The 23,658-nt window shown below is 44.4% G+C and overlaps 1 long non-coding RNA gene across 1 annotated transcript; it reads right to left on the bottom strand.

Moving 5' to 3' along the window:
* Positions 1-222: 222 nt before the first annotated feature.
* On the bottom strand, positions 223-23,658 carry LOC128574841 (uncharacterized). Its single transcript, XR_008376865.1, has 4 exons — positions 20,045-23,658; positions 13,097-13,210; positions 1,801-3,414; positions 223-1,232 (listed from the first exon to the last, which is right to left on the bottom strand). It is a non-coding gene; the product is annotated as an uncharacterized LOC128574841 (long non-coding RNA).

The raw sequence follows: 23,658 nt of genomic DNA, 5'->3' as shown, positions 1-23,658 counted from the left end.
TAGGAAGGCTTTCTGGAGGCAGTGACATGACAGACAAGCTAGGACCAGCACAAAGGGAAGTAAACAGCTCCATAGCACCAGCAGAGAAGCTTGGACTTTGGACCAAATGGGCTTGGCTTCAAGTTGACTCGCTGGGTCTTTGTTTTCTCATCAGTAAAACGGAAAATAGAACGCTTGTTTTAAGAATGTTGTGGAGATTAAATGAGTTAAGAACAAAATGTGCCCAGTTCAAAGTGGGGTTTATTGAAACGATTGGTTGGTGGGGGGCAGGGAGCTGGAGATGATGAAGAGTCCAGGGGAGGAAATCTATGGAACTGTCTCTTCTCCCTGCCCCGTGGCCAGGGCTGGGGAGGGCAGAGTCCAGGCCAGCACCCCAGATTGTTTGGGTCCTGGTGACCCGTTGCCCAGAGCTTACTGAGAGCTCAGTACAACAGGCCTTCTGCAGGCAGCCAGAGAGGCTCAGAGTGAATTTCCACAAGCCAGGAGGGCCCCATTCTGAGGCTCACACCTCGAGAACTTGAGATGTTGGCCAAGTTCTGGCCGTGGGAGGAGAAGGCAAGTGCTGCGTTGGCTTGATTTGGTGGGGAAATGGGCCTCCAGGGTGGAAAAGGAAAATAAAGAGAAGGATTCTTGCTGTAGCTTGCTCAGGGAGAGATGCACATCTTAAAGCCTGCCCCTTCCCTGCCTGTAGATTGTGAAGGAGAACTGAACATCAGAATCTGACCCAGCAAATACTCGCCTCCTCCAGGAAGCCTGCTTGGATGACTCTGGTTGCAAAGGAGCTCTCCTTCCTCCAACCCTGAGGACTTGAGTGCAGCTTCAGCCTCATATACAGGGTGCTTAGTTTATTCTTGATTCAGACTGTACACTCCCACCAGGAAAGGCAAAAGAGGGGGTGACAAAATACACATTTTTTGAGCCCCTACTGTATACCTCATCTTGGGCTGAGCAGTTCTCATGTCATCTCACATAAATCTTGCAACAATTTGTCAAGGTAAAGTCCACTACCTCCATTTGACAGGCTTGAAGAGGCGTAAGTTTCAGAATTGGGACTGAAGTCTCCTGGACTCTGGAGCTTTTCTAAAGTCTTTTGCCCTTCAAGGCCTAGCTCCTCCATATGAAAGCAAGCTCCCCTATGTATTGCAGTGAGGTAAGTCTGGAAAATGCTGCTTGTTAAGCATCTCACTTGAGTTTCCCAGTCCACAGCAGCATATTCAAGACTCTGAGAAGTCCTGCAGAGAAGACACCTGACTTACTTTACTTAGCCCAGCGATCCTCAAGGGACACCTCCATCTCATTAAAACTTCTAACATCCCCATACGCACTGTTCAAAATATGCTATCTATAAAGCAAGGATTCCCCAAAAGGACAGTATTCAAGAACAAGCCCTCTGAGAAATGTAAGGTGGGCGGTAAAGGTTACATTAGACGTGAATAAGAGTCAGTAGAAAGAAGGGCACATGAGGTGGTGAAACGGTGAGGACAGGGCAGCTGTGGGAGTGAGCAAGATGAGGGGTCAGGACAGGAAGAAGACAGCCCCAGCTGAAACCCAGCTTCCTAAGTACTGGTCTGTTCTTTGACCACAAAAGCCTGTCTTTGAAGCTGGAAACATGGTGTGACTGTGAGTCATGCTAGCAGGTGTTGCAAGCAGGAGGCAATAGTTGAAATAAGTATCCCTGTTGCCTAAAGAAACAGGCAGGATGCAGCATGAGGGACATTAGTTAGACTTCAGTTAGCGATCTAACTGTTCCCCATAAGCCACATGCTCTATCCTAACCATCCCTTTGCTTGCGTTCCCCACCTTGGAATGTCTTCCTCTCTGCACCTCTCCATCTTCCGAATCTCCACAATGCAGCTCATTTGTTGAGAAGACATCTAAAGATCCCACGCTCTTCACTTTCTCTGGAATCAGGAAACCCCAATCCATTTCCCTTCTCAAAGAAGATGCTGGAGATTTGAGATGTCAGCGTCGGGACTGGGAATCTTGGTACCAGGTTAGGCAAAGAAGTAAGTGTTCCTGCCAAATTCTGCCTAGGACTGAGCACACCTGGGGTGTCATACACTGTCAAGGAACAACACAGTGGCAAATGCTGGGCTGTCAATTATTGACAGAGATGAGAAGCTCCTGGGGACAATCACATGGGACATGGGTGAAGTAAAGGGGAAGTTATAGATGGAAATGTAATCAAAATCTTCAAGTAATAACTCACATTTGTACAAGCCCTATATAGTCACAAGTGGTATTTCTCAAAGTGTGATCTCCGAGCCAGCAACAGCAGTGTCATCTGGGGACAAGTTAGAAACGCAAATTCTTGCACACCACTCCTCCCAGAACAATGGAGTCAGAAATTCACGATGGAGCCCAGTCAATACATAGTTTTAATGAGGCCTCAAGTGACCTATATTCACATTATAATAATTGCTCCTCATGGGGTGGCACCTGTGGCTCAAGGAGTGGGGTGCCAGCCCCATATACAGGAGATAGCGGGTTCAAACCCAGTCCTGGCCAAAAACTGCAAAAAAAAAAAAAAAATTGCTCTTCATGAGAATAGTGTTATTACCCCTGGTTGTGAAAAGCATCTGAGAGGACATTTGTTCAGTCCTGGCTCTCAGCAGATAAGCTGCAGAGCTGGTGTTTCAGCCCAGGTGGGACTCCAAACACCAGTCTCTCTGCTCCCAGGATACCAGATTCCATCTGGGTGCAGGGAGGAGCTTCCTGGGACTGAGCTGTTTGCCTGGTCCTTAGAGAGCCGCCTGCCTTGGCCCCAGTTGGCCTTAATTGGCTCATTAATAGCTGTGATTAGCAAGAATAGAGAAGCCTTTATCTTTGAAGTCCCTGGGTTGTGCTGGAAGCTCACATAGGGAGCTTGCTGTGGCTAATTAAAGCCGAGCCAGTGTTTCCTGTCAAGGACCCAAAGTGTTAATGGCTTCAAGGGAGAAAAATTAAGCTTCAATTTCCATTCAGGGGTAATGGATAGAAGCAGCAGAATGAAGATGAGAAGGGGCCTTTTAAAGAGGCAGGGCCCCTGGGGTGGGGGGAGCAGAGCTCTAGGTCAGGTCTCTTCTGAAGTTCAAAGCCAATGAGGAACTGCTGGCCTTTGGGGAGGGGGAAGGGTGGGGCAACCCCTGGCTGACATCATCTTCATTCTTAGTAGAATTCTTGAACATTTCAGCATCTGCGAATTCTCAGGTGGATATAGATTGTGAGAGGGGAGAGAGGGCTGGGTGACAGTCCTGGTGGTAGCAGGATCTCAGGGGCTATGAAGGTCCTGGTTGCAGAAGTCACATCCACTGTAGGGTTGAGGTTCTCCAGCTACTACTACTAATTTATCAGTCACCTTTCCTCAAGTCTTTACTAAGTGCCAGACACAGGGTTGGGTGTTTTACATGACCTCATGTAATGCTGTCAGTAATCCTGCAGAAAATGCATAAGACATCAGTAGTTAGTGAACTGCTCGCCCAAAGACAGAAGTATCTGAGCAACAGACTAAACCCAGCTATAGCTGCTTCAAAATCTCTTGTTCTTAACCACTAACATAGCTATGCCTTCCTGATCCTTAAACTTGCTTTTGGGGTATCCAGGTCATTTCAAACTGAGATGATATTTCTAAATGAGAACTCAGAACCTGTGCTCCGAAAAATGGCCTACTCTAATTTAATTAACTTCTCTGAGAAGTTTGATCAAAGCAATCAAATCTTAGAAAGCTTGATTGAACACATAGCACCTTTAGTGAAAAGAATATCACATAAAAATAAACACAAAAGTCAGCCAGTAGTTAACATATCTGTCCAAATAAAACCCAGATTTTTTGAATAAGAACTATCCCAGGACACCCAGCAGGTGATAAATGTGGTTCCTAGGGAGCCCATGTTCATAGTTCCAAGTACTCAAAGTCTTTCCTTTCTTCAAAACCTAAGTCCTGAGAGCTGCCCCCAAAGCCCCCCACTCCAACCCTCCTCCCTCTGAAAGTGGTTACAATCCCCAATTCCCTACCACTCTCTTTTTAACGGCCTATTTTGGAGTTGAATGTGAGCTCCCCCATCCCCTACCACCTTCACTTCTGAAAGACTTAGGAAAAAATGATCTAAGTCATCTCTGCCTCTCAGGGCCCAGGCCCACATAGCCCAGCAGGCTTCAGTGAGTTTGGCTCAATGGACAAATGAATGACCATTCTAACTGGAAGAGGGAACATTTCTTCTTCTTCTTTTTTTTTTTTTTTTGTAGAGACAGAGTCTCACTTTATAGCCCTCAGTAGAGTGCCGTGGCCTCACACAGCTCACAGCAACCTCCAACTCCTGGGCTTAAGTGATTCTCTTGCCTCAGCCTCCCAAGTAGTGGGACTACAGGCGCCCGCCACAACGCCCGGCTATTTTTTGGTTGCAGTTTGGCCGGGGGTGGGTTTGAACCCGCCACCCTCGGTATATGGGGCCGGCGCCCTACCGACTGAGCCACAGGCGCCGCCCTAGGAACATTTCTTTTTCTTTTCTTTCTTTCTTTATTTTTATTTTATTTTATTTTTTTTGGAGACTCAGTGTCACTATGTCACCCTCAGCAGAGTGCTGTGATGTCCCAGCTCACAGCAACCTCAAACTCTTGGGCTTAAGCGATTCTCTTGCCTCAGCCTTCCAAGTAGCTGGGACTACAGGCACCTGCCACAATGCCCAGCTATTTTTTTGTTGCAGTTGTCATTACTGTTTAGCTGGCCTGGGCCGGATTCAAACGTGCCAGCCTGGGTATATGTGGCTGGTGCCCTACCCACTGAGCTATGGGTGTGGCCAAGAGAGGGAACATTTCTTAAGCTAGAATTCATCTGTTGTCCTGGGCTTTGTTTCTTTCTCAGAGTCCTTCAGTACAACTGGTGATTATGAGTGTCCCCATCTGCCTCTGCAGAGGTGGTGAACGCATCCAGGTCAGGAACTAGGTCTAACCTACTTCTCCATCCCCCATGTCAATTCAGGGAATGGTGCCAAAGAGACCTATGGAAGGGCTTGTTGAAAGAATTACCAAAGACCAAAGAACTTGCCTCAGAAATGTTCCTGCTTTGGTAGAGAAAGTGTTAACCTGTATGTGTGAGCCTACCCTGACTCATCTCAGTCCCCCTTCCTAGCAATCTAAAGCAAATTATTTAACAGAAGGAGTCAAAAGGAGTTTTCTGCTGTTTGGTTATTCTAGTTGGTTATTCCAGAATGGCAGAGCACACAAGGCTGAGCCCAGAAGGTAGAGCTGAGGCACAGCCAAGTTAGAAGCCCAGGCTAGGACCTGCCACATGAATGGAGGGTTTGAGTAGATTTGCCAGCTTCAGGACTGACTCAGCAGCTCACAGCTCCCTTTGGCATCCATGGTTCCTCAGAGATCTGTGTCCTTGACCTTGCCATGAGCGTCAACATGGTGGAAGAAAACACGCAGTGAAGTCCTGGCTGCCTCACCGGTGACACTCCCTCTCCTTCCCCCCAACTCACAAAATGGGCAATAATGATAATGCCACCTTCAGGGTATAGTTGAGACACAGGGCAAATGGCCAATGGGGTGGGGCTTTGTGAATTGTCATGGGGGACCACCAGGTGGCACCTTGGCCATAATGGCTTCCATAAAGACAGAAAGTAATGTTGTGTGTGGAGAAAAAAACAGACCAAATTAGGCTCAAGGTGACAAGATTTACTTCTGAGCACACACTCCGCAACCAGCCCCCAGCCCTGAGCTGGTAGACTCATGACCATACATCACTTCATTAATTTTCACAGTCCATGTTCAGAGAAGGGATTAACCCCATGGAAAAATAAGAAATTGAGACCAGAGAGACTCAAAGAGTTAAAACCATCCCCACTTCCCCGAACTTGTCAAGGCTCAAATCCCAGGATTTTCCAACCCCACACTCTCAAGCTGCTGCCCCCACACTATAGACATCCGTTCCGTCTCCATCCCAGCCATGCACTTGTTCTGTTTTCATGGGCGAGTCTTTCTGGCTGTGCCTGTGGGGATGTAGATGCTCCTGCCATTGATGGGACACAGACGCTAGGGGAGGGCAGACCTAAGTTCAGAACCCAAATCTATCAATTCGTAGTTGTATCAACTTGCACCAGCTTCTTTTTTGAGCTTGAGTTTCCAAATTTGACTTTTGTACTGACCTACCCATCTTCAGGGAGCTACCCAGCCCCAGTCTGCTCAGTCCCATGCCCACCTCTCTACCTGGCCACCTCTAACTGCCACTGCTGCTCCTGCTCTAGTTGGAATTGGCACAGCAGCCTGTATTTCAGTCCACCTCCTATGGGAAGGCGTGCACAGGCCCTGCCCTCCCTCTAGATCGGGGTCACTGGGGAGACAGAGCCTGTGTTTCACTCACCTCCATGCATCTCCACGCTACCAGCCACACAGCCCAGTTCAGAGCCTTGTGCAGAAGAGGCACACAGAGAAGATGCATCTATTGAACTGTCCTTTCCTGGGCCTGTTTCCTCCCTAGATGGCAGACGAGTTAGACTAAATCAGTAATTCAAATTGGCCAGGTATAAGCCCTGTACCTGGCCTGCCCCATGCGTCTCTGGCCTCTCTGGCCTCGTTTCCTCGTAACGATCTACCTTCTTCCTTTGGGTCTTCCTTTCCTGACCACACTATTTAAAATTGTTCCAGTCCCCTTCCCCAGCATTCTCCGTGTCCCTCCTCAGCTTAACTTCTCTCCATTACATTTCTCACCGTCTTACACTTTTTAAAAACCGTGAGGCTGTTAGCTAGCCGCCTCAGAAACACCTGGGGAGCTTGCTTTAAAATGCAAATTCCCGACTCCCACCAAAACAGCTACATCAGGGTCTCCGGGATGAGGACTGGCTATTTATATATTATAAATGCTCTCTAGGAGATTCAGAGGCACACACAGAGTTGGGAACTGCAGAATACCACAGGAACAAAGATCCCTCCCAGGTGAGACGTAGTTTGAATTGACCAAACTTCAGCCTCAACCCTGGCCTTTGTCCCATCCACCCTTCATGCTGCCCCCCTCAAGCTGCCTGGAACTATTTGCTGTTCTCTGACTGTGGCATCCCTTTTACATCTGTTCAGTTTTTGCTCTTGTCATCTTTTCTGGACAGCTCCAACTGTCCTCTCCAGTCCTCTCAACTTATTCTCCAAGGCACTGCTGAGATGCTACCTTGTATGGGAAGCCTGGCTGCTCCCTTTGCCCTAACTCAGGGTTCCTAACTTCTTTCCTTTGCATTCAGAGAATATTGCACAAGTCTTTGGTACAGGATTTATTGTACTAATTTATAATGAATTTTCAGATCCATATCCTTCTCAGTAGACTATGGCTCTGAATAAGGCTATGATTGAGTCAGGTTCACTGCCTAGCATAGCCTTAAACTTGGCATATGACTGGTGCTTGCTACCCTGAGTGCACGGGTGAATGTATCAATGAAGTTAGGCAAATGCATTCTCAACAAAGTCAGAAGTTGTAAGGCTGTTATGCTTGGTCTTCAAACCAACCCAGTGTTTTCCAGCTTCAATTTGAGCATAGTTAACCATTGTTTCTAGCTCACATCTGCTCTTAGGAGAGGACAAACCCTAACAAGCTCCTTTCTACCCACCTATCACTGAGTGACCCAGCTGAACTGGAAAGTCCTTCCCTCCTAGGAAGCCTTACTCAGTTTCAAGGGGAATCCAAGCTTTCTGCCACAAAGGTTCTAGACATCAAAGCAGCCCTTGGGAAGTTCTTATGTTCATGGAGGATTTCTCTTACCTCCCCCAAGTCAGGTGATTCTTAGCCAATAGGACCAGAGAATATAACAAGACTTGTCTCTGACAGTGCTCCAAACCGAAAGGGAAGGAAAAAACTCACGCTCACACAAATACACACACTCATGCAACAGGATGGCTCTATAGCTTAGCATGGACCATCAGAGATTACTTGTGACACTTGCATAAGGTCACTGGATGCTTGCAGGACTCAACACTTTTCAATGGGAGGCTCTCTTCTTTCCCCACCCCTTACCCCTGCCTGCCAGAAAATGGCTGTTCTTCCTCTTAACGAGAGCCATGATTTATGTCGGCTGGGCCCAATTAGCACCAAGCTCTCTCAGGCCGCCAAGTGCCCCGCTGGCCAGCAGCTGAGGCCTGTCTGGCAGGACATATTTGGATGATGAAGCCATGCGGCATGCTAAACTCGGCCCAGGAAAGAGCAGCTCGACTTGGATGCCCACCAAAGGCTGCCAGGCTTGGCTCCTGCCCATGAGTTGGGCAACAAGACTATCTGGCAGGAGATGGGACAGTGCTTCCCTGGCAAGAGCGGTGAGGCTGGTCTAGGAGAACATCACCCCAGGACAGGAGGCCCTCCCTGGGCTTGGCTGGGCCCAGCAAGCACAGGCAGTGAGAGAACCCTGAGCTGTCAGCCGGGAGATGTGGACTCACACCCAGCTCCACCAACTAGTCCTTAATGGGTGACCCTGGGCGCATTGTTTATCGTCCTCTCTGCACCTCAGCTTCTTGCTTGTCAAGTAGAAAGGATTCCTTTGCCTGCCTCGGGAGACACACAGAGGACATAAGAGGTACCCCCAAAGGGCCTGTTCTCCTAAGCCTCCCCCATAAAATGGGACAAGCATGGCACTTCCCTCGCAGAGCTGGTGTGATTTAGGTGTAGATGAATACACAGTGCCTGGTGTGGAATGAGAGCGGCGTCGGCCGTTCCCTGTCCCCTCCTGTGATCAGTATCACGCCTTGGCCTGGCCACTCCACCTCTATGTCTCTTAGTTTTCTAATGTGCCTTCTTCAGAGGGGTCACTATGAAAATCTAATTTGGAAACTCAAGCTCAAAAAAGTAGCTGGTGAAAGTTGATACAACTACAAATTGATAGATTTGGGTTCTGAATCTAGGACTGCCTGACTGTGTCCCATCAATGGCAGCAGCAGTCACTCCCCACCCGCTGGTGTTCAGACCCTGCTTTCAGTGCTGGATGTGCAGCTGGGAACTGGCGTGGAGAGGCCACACATATCAAAGACACAGTCCTTGGTTGCCGCCCCAGATCAGCCCCGTTATGTATGTGGATGGCTGAACTTCTGCAAAGCCCAAGCTTCCAGAAGAGGCTAAAACAAAGCAAAAAAGCACAGTCCCGAGCCCCCAGGTGAGTCATGCACCGTCTCTGACGGACCACGGGCACTGGCCTCTGTGGAGACCTGCCCCAGCTGCCTGCCTGGCCCTACAGGGCCACACACCCCCTTTCTTAGTCTGCCCTCAATCCTCCCCAATGTACAGATGGAGGGTCAGATTGGGAGAAAGAGCACATGGATTTTAGGATTTTAATCTCAGTTCTGTCACTGACCTCCTAAAAGACTTGGAGAAGCACTTTTAACTTTGGGTCCTGAGTGTACCTTGTGTCAAATGGAAGTACTGTGCGGACCCGTCCATGTGGGTGAGCTTCTCACAACAGGATTTTTTTGCTACTATAAACTTCTGGGCAGTGGGATGACTGACCCCTCTTAACTTTGCTCTTCATTCTGTTTTTTTTTTTTTCCAACATCTCTTTAAACAAAAGAGAAAGAAAAAGCAAACAATATCCTCTTCATTTATTAATGTCTCTGGGACACCAAGCTGGGGGATAAAGAATGCAGGGAAGATGGCTGTGGAATCTGCAGCTCTTCACCCCCTCTGGAGGACAGACCCAGGCCTTTGCCAAGCCCTGAGAACATGAGAGCCTGCAACTCCCAGAGAAGTAAACATGCTTCAGAGTGAGAGTGGAGCCAATGGAAGTCAGTAAGTTCAGAAAGATTTGAAAGATTTTTGGATCTTTAAGGCAGAGTATTAATTCATTTTAGAGAGTTGTGGGCTGCTAGATCCCAAATCTGGTCTAAATAAATTAAAATCTGTCCATGAAATACCTGAAGTTCTTGCTCTAAACCTGCCACCATCTCCTGCTGTCTCCTTTCCTTCTGGGAGCTAGGACACAGTCTCTTGATTTATTTTTATCCCACCCTCTCCACCCTAGTACTAAGCGTACAGAGACTGCTCCTAGAACAGAGACTGTGATGGTCAGTCCTCGCTTCCCAGGGGCCCACGCAGACTGTAAAGTTGTGATCACCAGGTGCCAGCCCTGTTCTGAGCAGGTAGAAGGTGCCCACTTTGGCTAAACTCACACAGTTCTGGGAAGGATGGTCAGCCCGGATGTGATTCATCCCAGCTTCAGAGCCTCTGGGCGTGACCTCCGATAAGGGAATACATGGTGGAATGTATGAACATTCAGAAAAAGAATGTCAAGAGCCACCTTGATCCAATCAACTTATAAAGGGAGACACGTCTGTTTATCAATCAGCAGATGGTATCTTTCCGATCTTTCAACCACTGGGTGTAGAGAAACTGGGCCAGAAGAAAGAGACGTGTGAGAATGGAATGAACATTAGCTTACCAAACAGTCACTGAAGGGGGATTACGAGGTCACAGACAGAAAACAAATTTAACCTTTGGTATTATCATAAAGAAAAACACCAGGATTTTCTAATTCTGTAGAAATTTCTTACTTTCCCAGAATCTAGTTTCATCCTCACCATCAAATAAGCCTCATTGTGCCCATTTTATAAATGAGAAAATGGAGGCAACTAGCAGTAAGGTTGCTCCTGCAATACCCTGTTAACAAAATCATTAAAAATCATTAAAAGTCAGAGCTATACTTTTGAAATTAGAGAAGGTCATCAATTTGACCCATTTTTTTTTTCCAAAATGAGGATGTAAAAAGGATTCTAAAAAACTAATTATGAGTCATAAATTAAACTTCCTTTGAAAGTGCCTTCTTTTTTTTTTTTTTTTTTAGACAGAGTCTCACTATGTCACCCTGGGTAGAGTGCCAGGGCATCACAGCTCACAGCAACCTCCAACTCTTGGGCTTAAGCGATTCTCTTGCCTCAGCCTCCCGAGTAGCTGGGACTACAGGCATCAAAGTGCCTTAAGAGATTAAAAACCTTTGGCCTACAATACTAAATTTGCAGCTGCAGCAGTTTCCTCTGAAGGCCTTTTCCTCTCTCTTGTGTTTCTTTAAATGGCTCAGCCCCTCAGGTTCTATTCTTGGTCCTCTGCTTTTCTTCATTTATACACACTCTCTCTTTCCTTCTTTCTTCCTTCTTTCTTTTCTTTCCTTCTTTTTTCTTCCTTCCTTCCTTTCTTGTTTTTTTGACAGTCTTATTCTGCCACCCTGGGTAGAGTGCTGTAGCATCATTGCTCACAGCAACCTCAAATTCTTGGGCTCAAGAGATCCTCTTGCCTCAGCCTCCTGAGTATCTGGGATTATAGGACCTGCCACCATGCTGGGCTAGTTTTTCTGTTTTTAGTAGAGATGGGGTCTCTTTCTTGCTCAGGCTAGTCTGGAACTCCTGAGCTCAGCCTCCCAGAGTGTGAGGATTACAAGGCTAACACCACTACACCAGGCTCATACACTCTTTCTTTCTTTTTCTTTTTCTTTCTTTCTTTTTTTTTTTTTTTTTTTTTGTCATGTATCATGGCTTGTCAAGAGATTTTTTTTATTTTTTTTAAATTATTTTAATTCCAAAGAGATTTTTTTCACGAAGAAAAAGGACTACAGAATCCAAAAAAGGAAATAAACTGTTGAAGATTATAAAAGAACACCAATAAATTAGATATGACTTTCTCACTCAAGGAATCTCTTGATATTTTTATATAGTGGTGTACAATAGTTCCTTACCTCTCTTAGAGAGAATTCCAAAAGCTTCCTTCCTATCTTTGCGATAAAGAAAACACCAAGATCATGTTAGGAGATGACACCATGATTTTTAGAATCAGCTCAATTACAACTCCTTGGGTACTATTGGGAGGGGGGAAGTCATTAGAAAAAAAGCAGAACTTAATTCTCTGAATATGGGGAAGGATATTCTTTCTGTTTAAAAGTTAAACTTAGACAGATTTGCTGAGAACGCTTTGTTTTCTACAATTTAGATGTAACCGCGTATACTCTAAGATGAATAATAACTGACGATACCGAAGGTGTCGTTATGTTCTTTCCACGTGAAGTCATCTCTACGTGACTCTGGGTGGTGTACCTCAGCTGTACATCGCTAGCTTGGATTCTTCTCCTAAGATCCACACCTGCATGTTCTACTGTGGTCACTTTGACAGCTGAGCACCCCAAAAAGCACTTAAAACCGGACAGACCAGATTCCCTTCCCCAGATAATACTGCTCTTTCTTTCACACTCAATCTGGGAAGAAGCAAGAAAGAAAAGGAGGGAGGAAGGGAGGGAGATGGATGGTCCTAAAGAGCCCCAGAGACTGTCTAGTCCAAGCCTTCATCCTAAAGATGCACAAACTGGCAAGCTGGAGTCACATCTGGGACCGGAAGTCCTGCCTTTTGACATCTGGTGTGGATCTTCGTAAGAGCAGTGACACAGAACTCTGAGAGATGACCAAGGGAAGGCAGAGGGCCAGGGTGGAAAGCGGGGCCTTGGCTTCTGAGCACTCATCACAAAGCGTGGTTGTATATTTTTCTGTATCCGTGTGTGATGTCTGTCTTTGCAGCGTCAGCTCTGGGGAACCAGGAACCATGCCACACTCACTACCGTATCCACAACACCCACACAGGGTCTGCACACGGAAGGCATGTGCTAAATATCTGCACCATTCATGGTAGCCACAGCACAGAAATCTAGAAATTAATTTATCTAGGAATGAGTTAAACTAAGAATACAAGACACAAGATAATTGTTTAATTTCAGTGAGTGAATTTAACCGAGAATACAATAGAAGAAGAGTATAACACTAATACATACATAGACAATGCCGTCAATAAGTTCAGAGATGTTCCTGCAAGTGAACGGCCTGAAATTAATATTAAAAACATGTCCCCTCTCCAAAATCAATATAAACATTGAAAATGAGGCCAATCAGAATTCCAGTTAATTTTTTGAGAACTCTAAAACATACATGGAGGACTGCAAATACAGTTAACCTAAACATTTTAAATCTTAAAAAAAAAAAAATAAGAGGAGAGAACTTACCTTCCTAGATATTGTTGTGCTACAACACCAGGGTAATAAAACCCACTGTAATACTGGCACTATAATCTATAGGCACACTGTTACAGAATGTAGAGCGTAGAGGCCCACTCTCACAAACTCACCAGTTGCTCTGACGGCCCCTCCAGATCCTTTCTCCACTCTTCTCTACCCTGCCGTGCTCTGACAGGTTGGCCTCCTGGCATTGCATTCACCATACTCACTTGCCCTCTGATTCCCTGTTAAGTTTGGCCAAGAAGAGTTACTGGAGGGAGGCTGGAGAGAAAAAGGAGATAGACCACAGGTATGTCCTATCTCTTCCCCTGCCAGGCCCAGGTAGGTAGATAGGCCCAGGCTGCATCCGAATGCCAGCTATAGATTATTCTGGATTATGATAGCCACTCCATGCCCTTGGCTATTCCTAGCCAGCTGGTGGGGAGTGGGGGATAAGAGCCCTCCACCACTGTTGCTATACATAAAAAAAAAAAAATCACAAACAATAGAAATAATATTACAGATCAATTCATGACAGATTGTGCAGTATATCATGTTGAGAAAACTAGCTCATTATATATAGAAAGGGAAAACTGGATTCCTTTTTACTATATACAAAGGTGGAATTATGTAGATTAAAAGCACAGATGTGAAAGACAAAATTATAAGGTTAATATAAGAATAATTAAGTTTGGGTTAGGCACGGTAGCTCATGCCTATAATGCCAGCACTCTGGGAGGCCGAGGTAGGTGGAGTGCTGGAGATAAGGAGTTTGAAACCAGCCTGAGCAAGAACAAGACCCCTTGAGGACAGGAGTTTGAAGTTGCTGTGAGTTATGATACCTTAGCCCTATACCCAGGGTGACAGAGTAAGACTCTGTCTCGTAAAAAAGAATAATTAACGTAATAGAAGAATAGAAAAATATAAGTTTAATAGACTATGTAGAATTATATCTTTATAGCAGATATGAAGAAGAGTTTCTCATAAAAACTAGTAAAAGTATAAACAAAGAGAAAAGATGAATATTATTGCATCATGTAATATCAAAAATATTTCTATTCAATGATGGACACTATAGATAAAGCAAATAAATAAAAAACAGGATAAAAGATATTCACAATGTCTAAAACTCCTACAGGATTGATTCCTAGAAGACACAAGAAACTCCTTCAAATCAACAAGAAAAACGAGAAAATTCATGAGGAAGGTGAGCAAAAAGCATATATAGATAAGCAATTTTCAGAAGAGGAAACCCCAAAAAGAGAAGAAGTATCAGGAGAGTTGATCAAAATTGTTAGTCATCAGAGAAATGCAACTTAAAAATTAAAAAGGTGGTTAATGGCATGATTTGTAGGGAAAGAGGGATACAGAAATTCTCAGGCTGGCAGGATTATCGATTGGCAGAGCCATTCGGGAGAGCACTCCCCACCACTTAGTCGAATTAAGTATATACATGCTCTATAATTCAGCTATTGAGTTCCTGGGCATGTCCCCTTCAAAGCTAATTGAAGTTTATTAGAGAATTATTTGTGGAGTCAGGGAGTTGGGAGCAGCCTAGAAGATGATCACTCAGAGAGTAGGAAAAATCCGTGAGCTACTACTACTATTTTTTTTTTTTTTTTGAGACAGAGTCTCAAACTGTTGCCCTGGGTAGAGTTCTGTGGCATCACAGCTCACAGCAACCTCAAACTCTTGGGCTTTAGCGATTCTCTTGCCTCAGCCTCCCAAGTAGCTGGGACTACAGGCGCCTGCCACAACACCTGGCTACTTTTTTTGTTGCAGTTGTCGCTGTTGTTTTAGCTGGCCCTGGCTAGGTTCAAACCCACCAGCCTCTGTGTACGTGGCTGGCATCCTACCCACTAAGCTACGGGCACCGCCAAGATACCACTACTATTGAGTATTATGCACCAATCAGAAAAACTATGAATTGATTTTAAGAGCATACTCTTTGCTGAAAAAGCAGGAACAGAATCAGATAAATTATGTAATATCATTTATATAAATTAAGAATGCATGCGCACAAAGTAGCAATATATATTTGTGACAACATAATTAAACAAAAATATTTAACATATTATAATTGTAAGGAGAAAAGGAATAAGGTGTGAGAATAAAAGAAGATAAAGAGGTGAAAGATAGCCTGACTTCTACCACTAACCTGTGTAAACACTGACCATAAAGCAACAATTCGTGTTAAGAGAAAGGGAGGTGAGGCACAGGGGCTCGTGCCTGTAGTCCCAGCACTTTGGGAGGCCAACGCAAGAGAATTGCTTAAGGCTAGAAGTTTGAGACCAGCATGAGCAAAAATGGGACCCATTTCTACAAAAAATAAATAGAAAAAATTAGCCAGGTGTGGTGACATATCCCCGTGGTCCCTACTTGGAAGGCTGAGGCAGAAGGATTACTCAAGCCCAGAAGTTTGAATTCTCAGTGGGCTATGATGACAGCACTGCACTCCAGCCTGGGCAATAGGAAAAAAAAAAAAGGAAAAGAAGGGAAGGAAAGGGATGGAAGAGAAGGATACAGATATGGAAAAGGGGGCAAGGGGAAATCAAAGAAGAAGGGCAGGGAAGAGGAGAAGGAGGAAAGATAAGAGGGTAATAAAAGAAATGACATTGAATAATAACAAGTAGTCAATTAATCCAAAAGAAGACTGAAATAAAAGAAAGAAATAGAAAACAGAAAGTAAAACGGTAGATTTAAGCTCGACCACATCCATAATCACCTTAAATGTAAAAAATTGTCAGATTAGAACAAAAGAGCAAACTCAGCTGCATGGTGCCTATGAGAAACCCACTTTAAATATAAGGATACAAGTAAATTACATACAAGGTTGAAAAAGATACACCATGCTAACACTAATCTAAATAACATGAAAGTAGATTTATTAACATATGACAAAGTAGACTTCAGACCATGAAATAGTACCAGGGATAAAACATGTCATTCCATAATAGAAAAGGACAAGTAAATTAAGAGGATGTGACCAAAATGCGTATGCATCTTATAATAAAGTTTCTAAATACATGAAATGAAAAGTGACAGAATTAAAAGAAAAAATAGATAACCCAAAAATTACATTTGGAGATTTCAACACTTCTCTCTCAATAATTGATAGAACAAGTGGACATAAATAAATAAATAAGATTGAGAGGAGTTGAGAAACACTACAATCAACTTAGTGTAATTGACATTTATGGAACATCCCACTGAACAACAATAAATAACCACTCTTTTCAAGGATCCACAGAACATTTATTAAGAGAAATTTTACTCTATCCCATAATATGTCTCAATAAATTTAAATGGGTTGAAGTAAAATAAATGTGTTATTAATATTAAATAAAATAAATAAAACAAAATGTGTTATCTGACTTCAAGGAATTAAATTAGAAATCAGTAACAGAAAGATATTTGGAAAATATCCACCAATTTGGGAACTAAACAATACATTTCTAAATGACCCATGGGCCAAAGAAGAAATCAAAAGGGAAATTACAAAATATTTGTAATTAAATCAAAATAAAAAATCTAAATTTATGAAATATAAAGAAAAATGTATAGAATTAAATGATTGTATTAGAAATAAAGGTTTTAAATCAATTACCTGAGTTTACATCTTAAGTCATGAGGACAAGAAGAAAGAACTAAAACCAAAGTAAAAATAAAAGGAAGAAAATCACAAAAATAAGAAGACAAGAAAGTAGAAAACAGAAAAATGATGAAGAACATCCATAAAACCCAAGCTGGTCATTTGAGAAAACCAAAAAATTTGGTAAACTGGCTTAGCACCTGTAGCTCAGCAGCTAGGGCACCAGCCACATACACCAGGGCTGGCAGGTTCAAATCTAGCCCAGGCCTGCCAAACAATAGTGACAACTATGACAAAAAAATAGCCGGGCGTTGTGGTGGACGCCTGTAGTCCCAGCTACTGGGAGGCTGAGGCAAGAGAATCACTTAAGCCCAAGAGTTTAAGGTTGCTGTGAGCTGTAATGCCATGATACTCTACTGAGGGTGACAAAGTAAGACTCTGTCTCAAAATAAATAAATAAAGTATAAATCATCAAAAAAAATTGATAAATTGCACTTCGTCAAAATTAAAATATTTGCTGTTCAAAAGATACTATTAATAAAATGAAAAGACAAGTCTTATACTGCGAGAAATATTTACAAAACTATATTTGACAAAGGACTTGTACACAAACTATATAAAGAACTATCCCAAAGCAATCATAAAAGCTAAATGGTCCAATATTAATGAGCAAAAGACTTGAACAAAGGTTTCACTGAAGGAGGTGTAAGAACGTCAAATAAGCATATGAAAGATAAAGATCATTAATCATTAGACAACTACAAATGAAAACCACAAAGAGGTACCACTTCACCTTCACTAAGGTAAGTGTAATTACACAAACTGATAAGACTAAGTGTTGGGGGCGGTGCCTGTGGCTCAAAGGAGTAGGGCTCCAGCCCCATATACTGGAGGTGGTGGGTTCAAACCCGGCCCTGGCAAAAAAAAAAAAAAAAAAATGCAAAAGACTAAGTTTTGGTGAGGTGACAACTGGAACTCACTTATATTGTTAAATGCCCAACGTGTAATTAGTGCTCCAATATATTGTCACTTAGTCATTAGCAGCTATTATGAATATGAGCTATGCAAAATGCAAAATCCTGATGTGGCCTCTACCCATGTGAAGGTTCTATCTAACCACATGCTTCCTTGTATATATGATAATCCTTTCAACTCTCTTAAGGACTCACATTTCCCTGGTCCTGGGCCAATCCTTTATGTTATACCTAGATCATTCCAGCAGTGGTAATACTGGAAAGTCTTTTTTTTTTTTTTTTTTTGTAGAGACAGAGTCTCACTTTATGGCCCTTGGTAGAGTGCCGTGGCCTCACACAGCTCACAACAACCTCCAACTCCTGGGCTTAGGCGATTCTCTTGCCTCAGCCTCCCGAGTAGCTGGGACTACAGGCGCCTGCCACAACGCCCGGCTATTTTTTGGCTGCAGTTTGGCCGGGGCTGGGTCTGAACCCACCACCCTCGGTATATGGGGCCGGCGCCCTACCGACTGAGCCACAGGCGCCGCCCAATACTGGAAAGTCTTGAGGAAAAGAAATCTAGAACTGTGAGCTAATAGGTGACATTGCAGGGCAGTGCCTGTAGCTCAAAGGAGTAGGGCGCCGGCCCCATATACTGGAAGTGGCGGGTTCAAACCCAGCCCCCGCCAAAAACTCTAAACCGCAACAACAACAACAAAAACAAAAATAGGTGACATTACATAGATTATCAGTGGTTCTCAACCTGTGGGTCGTGACCCCTTTGGACTGTATTAAAGGTTTGCAGCATTAGGAAGGTTGAGAACCACTAGATTAGATCATGAGATGCTGGTTTGAGAAAGGAGGAAGATAAAAGGTAGGGATGCTAAACACTATGGCTATATGAAGTAAAAGCTCAGAGGAAAAATAAACCCGACACCAACGCCCCCCCCCCCAAAAGAAACAAAATTAAATACGACGACGAAAATACACAACAAAGTTGGTGAATCTGCAAAAGCTTCTGCTACTTTAGAAGCTGCCTGGATTCCAAGCCCACCGCTTCTATGGGCAGCTGGGATGGAGTGAAATAGCACAGATCTAGAGTCAGAGAAAAGCTCAGGAGCTTTAGTACAAATCACTCCATGTCTCTTAACTTTGGAGCCCTGGGCACACAAATGTTGGATGAATGAGTTATTACAGTAAATCAAAAAAATGAGAAAAACATAAAAAGTTGGTGTCATTTCTAGACCTGAGGAATTTTTTAAAAGGATGATCAGGAAAGTGAAAAGAAGCAAAATCTTTTCTATAAGAAATGAAATCAAGAGCAATAAGGCACAAGGTAATTTGGTCCCTGTACCAAAATCTATGAAAAACTTCCCTGAAGAAAATAGAAATTTTCTATTCCATACAGTCCCAAGGTGGGGGACCAGAGACTGATGGATGTAAGCTACAGGCAGGCAGGTGTGGAGTAAATTTGCAGAAGTTTCTAAATGTCAAGATGTGCTTTGATGTGAAATTGGCTACCTTAGGAGGTAGTGAGCTTCTTGTAACTACATATCTTAAACAGTATCCAGAAAACTACTTGATAAGATTGATGAAAAGGTGTTTCAAACATAAAATGAAAGTAGAGAATCCGGCTCAAATTCTGAACTGAGGAAAATGGAGGTGTGAATATGGGCATAACATGTATGAGGGGAACAGCAGGTCACCAGGCGGAGATGAAGATTGGAAAGTCATCATAAAAATGCCGGTAGCTGAAGATAGGAAGTCCTTTGATTTCCCATTACTGGATTTGGTAGTCACAGTTGAAGCAGACCTAAATATTCAAAGAAGTATTCTGTTGGGTGCTACCAGCCTACGTGGTACCCCACAGAATCGTGCCTATGGCTTGCCAGGACATGTGGCTTGACTTTTCACAACTTTCTCAGCAGAGCATCCTCCTGCAAGGCACAAGCTGTCCAACAGCTGCCCAGTGTGGTGGCCTCGGTGCCACCATAACACAGGGCCTCCACAACTTCTTCTGTAAGGCACCCACATTCTAGATGATGTATGCCTTTCATAACTTTCTAAAAGAGCATGAAAGTCTTTATCCTACTACAGGAGATACTTTTGAGGCCTCTTCTTCTTAGCTCTAATGATAATAATCACAAAAACAATATGTATGGCCCCTTATAGGACACAAAATGTTTTCATGTCCATCATCTAACTAGATCCCTATACAAATCTGCAAGCTACATACGGCCATTGTTCTCACTTTACAGATGAGAAAATTGGGGTCTGGAGGGATTATGCTGGGAAGTTGTGAAGCCTTTTCTTACACAGCATATATTTTGCAGTTATAAAGTCTTGATCACCATATAAATGTATAACACTATTTGCACAGGCCACATTGGCCTCACAAGAGTCCATTAAAAAGGGGAAAACTCAGCATTCCTAGATTTAGTGGAACCACCAGTAACCCCACACAACCCACTGACACTTCATTTAGCCCCGCTTGCCTGCCCTACCACCAGGTGAAGTTATTCCTCCATTCCTACCTCGGCTTGGGTCTTTCCTTCTAATCAAGCCCAACTGATGGTCCATGTTGATAGCCTCCTGGTCTTGGCTCTCTTCTGTCATGACACTCCCCACCTGAGTTTAGTCTTACCAGCCTCTCCTCAGACAAGTCCTGGGCACTCCCCTCCTTGACACTGTCGTGAAGGCAGCCCTCAGCTGGGGGCCTGTCCAGGTGTGGCTGGGCCTCACTTTGCTTTAAGGTTTCCTTTTGGCTGTAGAGACAGTTACACTGAGTCATCCATACTCTTCGCCAGGATCTCCCTTATCAACAAAAATTAAACCTTCAGTCTGTGGGACAGAGCTCAGTTTGGGGCCAGGATTAAGGCTTGTATGTATCAGTGGTCAGGGCTGCAATCTTTCTCTCTGAGAAAGGGGAAAATAATGATTTACAACAGCTTTATCTCCCCACCTGACGCCTGCCTGCTGCCTTCCCTCCTGCAATCACAGCTGAAATGTCCTAACAAGGCTGAGCCCCTCTCCTGCCCGGAGTCTCAGGTCACTTCCCACCCTAATACTCCTCAACAGCTTCTCCAGCAACTCCCCCGACCCTTGGCTAGCTCCTTACTCTCCGCCCACAAATGCACTATAAGACCTTTGTTTTTAATAGTCTCTCCCTTGACCCCATGATCCCACTCCACTCCATTTCTTTACCTTTTACCACAGAACTCCTAGGGAACATTGCGTGTAGTGGCTGTCTCCACTTCCTCATCTCTCTCTTTATCTTCAACACATTTCACTTGAGCTTCTGTTCCTAACACTCCACCAAAATGTCTCGTGTCAACCTCTCCTGGTCAAATCTAACAGTTACTTCTCTGGGTTTTTTTTTGTTGTTGTTGTTATTTTATTGGCTGTCTTGACGCCTCTCTCCCCTGGTTTTTCTCCTACTAATGTCTCTTTTGATGAGACATGATGGATGGATGCTTCTCTTCCAAACTTGAAAGGAGTGAGTCCCCTGACTTCTGACTTAGACCCACGTCTTCTTCAATTCATTCATTCTCTCTTCCCACTCTCATGGGTCTTTGACTTTAAATATCATCTCTGTGCAATGGATACTAAGTGTATACTAAGTTCATCCCTCCAGTCCTGCTGGCTCCCCTGAGCCCCAGGCTCATTTATAAACTGCTCCCCTAATACCTCCACTTGGATCCTAGCAGGCAGGTCATGCTGAATATGACCTGGAACCGACCCTCCACACCTCCCCTCCACTCACTCCAACCTCCGCTCCTGCCTCAGCTTCCCTATTTCCATTAACAGAGCCAGTCGCTCAGGACACAAACCTCAGCACCATCCTTCATTCCTCTCTGCCTTTCACCCCCCAATATCGTACTTGCTCTAATTCTGTGTGAACCACATCTGCTCACTTTCTTCCTCCATAGCCACCCTGGGCTAAGACACCATCATTCCTCCCCACAACTGCCAACTCCCCACAGTAATTCAGTGTCCTTACTGAATTACTCCCTGAATTCCCCACTTGCCATCTCCCCATACTCAAGTCAGAACGACCTTCTCCAAATGTAAATCAGATCGTGCCACTCTTCTTTAAAACCCTCTTACAGCTTCCTGATAAAGCTGGAATTCAAACTCCTCACCTGGACCTCCCAGGGCTCCTTCACCTGCCCCTTCTCATCTGTAATGTCATCTCTTTCAATTTCCTCCCTCACCTAGGTTGACCTCAGCTGGACTTGTCCCTATTTCTTGAACTCCCCAAGGTGGCTCCCTCCCTACCTCCGAGCCTGTGCCCAGCTGTCCCCTCTGGGGGTAATTGCTCCTCACACAGGTCTTCTCAGGGCAGACTCCTCATCACTCACCAGACTATCACTTAAGTTGCCTCTGTTTTGTTTTTTTTTGTTGTTGTTGTTGTTGTTTAATTGGTTTATGCTTTTTCTTCTCAACAAGAAAGTAAGCTGTGTAAGAGAAGGTTTACTATGAACAGGTAAGAGTTGACATACTTAAATAAAGGGAGACAATGGTGCCTGACATGCAGCAATGCTCAATAAAAGTTAGCAGTGACTGTACCGCCACACAGCAATCTCACAGGGCAGAGCTTCTCAATTTGGGCTGGGTGGGCATTTGAGGTGGGAGAACTCTTTGTTGTGGAAGTGGGGAGAGGCGGTGTCCTGTGCATTGTAAGCTAGATGCCAAGAGCACATTTTGACAACCCAAACTATCTTCAGACATTGTCAAGTGTCCCTGGGGGCAGGGAGAAGGGAAAAAAATCTTCCACTGTGACAGGTACTAATACTCCTTTTGACAGGTACAAAATTAGAAGTTTTCGGTTTTACATAACTTGTCCTAGGTCAAAGGGCTACAAAGCAGTGGGCCAGAGATCCAGACTCCCATCTTCTGCCCTCCACGGCTCACTGGGCCTGAGTCCCCAGCCCTCCTCCCCCCTCCAGCAGGCGCTCACACACTCACAGATCTGTGCTAATTACACAGCAATGTAAAACTTTATATGTGGTTTGTTATTTTATATCCAAGAACATGGTCCACAGCTTTCATTACATAAAGCAGCTGTGTGTATACTTGGGGTATAAGTGCTATTTAGTGGTCAGCTCGATGGGGTATTTCGTTTCAAGCATCTCATTGCTTTTTCCCTTTCCATACTTCTATAGAATCCTGAATAGACAGACGCAGCCTTGCACAGCGTGGGCTAAAGTGAAAGGCAAAAGGCTACTAAATGACAGTTGTGCCACTAATTAGACTGGGAGATACAGCTGAGGAACTGCCATGTGTGGGGGGAGCCTGCCCCCGGTGTGTGTGTGTGTGTGTGTGTGTGTGTGTGTGTGTGTGTGTGTGTGTGTGTGTTCACAAGTCAAACCCAGACTGGCCTGAGCGGCCTGTGCCACCTTCTCACTCCTGTCTTGCAGGAAGCTAGTGCTTTAGCGCAAAGGACTGAACAACTCAGGACTCCTAATTATTAGGAGCATTGACGATAGCATTATACACCTCAGAATGTGTGACTTGGATATGTCATGTCTCCCCTCTGGGGCTTAGTTTCCTCATCTAAAATGGGGCTAAAAATATTTATTTCACAACATCCTTGAGACCCTTTAGGCAAAGGTTCTGGCACAAAATCAATCCTTTTCCATGGAGACCAAAAGACCCCCATGTCACCCAGCCCAGCCCCACTCCAGGCCACTCTTTCAATATCACCCCCTCTTCTCCAGCCAGAATGTTCTTTTCCCTGGCCCACCTCAGACTCTTCATGTTCATCATTTCCCTTACCTGGAAGGCAAGGAAGGCTCTTTCCATCTATTCAGATCTTACTTCTCCTTTACAGCCTAATTCCCATCTTGTTTCCTGAGGGAAGATGCTTGCACAGACCTTGCCCGGACACTTAACAAAATGGCATCCTTCCCCTGGCACTTACATACACGGGAGGAAGAGCTTTCTTTCTTTCTTTTTTTTTTTTTCAGATGTGAAAATTCTTAGAAAGTATTTTCTTTTTCTTTTTCTTTTTTTTTTTTTTATTGTTGGGGATTCATTGAGGGTACAATAAGCCAGGTTACACTGATTGCAATTGTTAGGCAAAGTCCCCGTCCCTCTTGCAATCATGTCTTGCCCCCATAAAGTGTGACGCCCACCAAGGCCCCAC

The sequence above is a fragment of the Nycticebus coucang genome, chromosome 22 (assembly GCF_027406575.1).
Source record: "Nycticebus coucang isolate mNycCou1 chromosome 22, mNycCou1.pri, whole genome shotgun sequence".
Classification (NCBI taxonomy): Eukaryota; Metazoa; Chordata; class Mammalia; order Primates; family Lorisidae; genus Nycticebus; species Nycticebus coucang.
This window is presented reverse-complemented; position numbering and strand designations above follow the sequence as displayed.